Source organism: Zalophus californianus, chromosome 10, assembly GCF_009762305.2.
Source record: "Zalophus californianus isolate mZalCal1 chromosome 10, mZalCal1.pri.v2, whole genome shotgun sequence".
Classification (NCBI taxonomy): Eukaryota; Metazoa; Chordata; class Mammalia; order Carnivora; family Otariidae; genus Zalophus; species Zalophus californianus.
This window is the reverse complement of record NC_045604.1, coordinates 5,042,338-5,043,243: the sequence shown is the minus strand read 5'-3', so window position 1 is coordinate 5,043,243 and position 906 is coordinate 5,042,338. Positions and strand designations below refer to the sequence as shown.

General features: G+C 45.0%; 1 pseudogene; it reads right to left on the bottom strand.

The window, feature by feature from the left end:
* Window positions 1-428: 428 nt before the first annotated feature.
* On the bottom strand, window positions 429-673 carry LOC113933482 (annotated as a pseudogene).
* Between the last annotated feature and the right edge of the window lie 233 nt (window positions 674-906).

Here is a 906-nt window from a genome sequence, read left to right as displayed (position 1 = left end):
TCTGCTGAACCACACACATACTTTCCTGTCTCCATCCCCTTTGCTCATCTTATTCCGTCAAGATGGCGTGCCTTCCATCCACCATCACCCTGATCCAAAATATTTCAAGGTCCAGATCAAATGACATTTTCTCTATCTTTTTTAAAAGAGAAGGTGGTCAATTTAATAACATAGAACAAAACAAAACAGAAAAAAAACAATCACCCTGAAGCCCCTCTTACTGGTCAAGGTATTAATTCCCACCACAGCTTCTTACCCTATCATCTGGCTCTTTTACACATAGACAGTCTTACACTTTTCCAACGAGTATTTATTATTATTTAAGCCATGATTCAAGATCACGGGGTGGGGATCACCATGTGCCCAGGTCCCCCTTCGCCACCCTGGGAGAAGAATGGAGGATAGGGGAGGGGGGGGGTGGAGCCAGTTCAGATCTTCCCAGGAAATATGCTTTCAGCCCAGCAGTCGTCCCAGGCTGACACCCAGGGTATGGGGTAGAGGGACTTGTATTCACACACAGAGACATCACCCGTTTAGCAATCGCTGCCTTCTCATGGTGGTGGAAGTCCAGGTAGTTCTGCCAGCAGTTCCTAGTCTGGTTCTGGTTGGGGAAGTGGCTGTCAAAAGGGGCAGTCTGGTAGTTCTTGATTTTGGTCTTGAGGTCTTCTGCCATGGTGCTGACTCTAAAGACATCCCTGCAGCACCTCAGAGCTCAATGTGACCCTCAGCAAAGATGCCAGAGTTGGACGACAAGCAGAATTAAGACCTGATATTTTCTCTATCAAGCCATTCCTGACACCACCAGTTTAATCTGCAAAATCCCAAGTCTTTCTCCATATTTTCTATTTTGAATTTCAGTTATTTACATTATTGAGAAAAAGGCAGAAAAGAAGAGAGAAAAAAAGG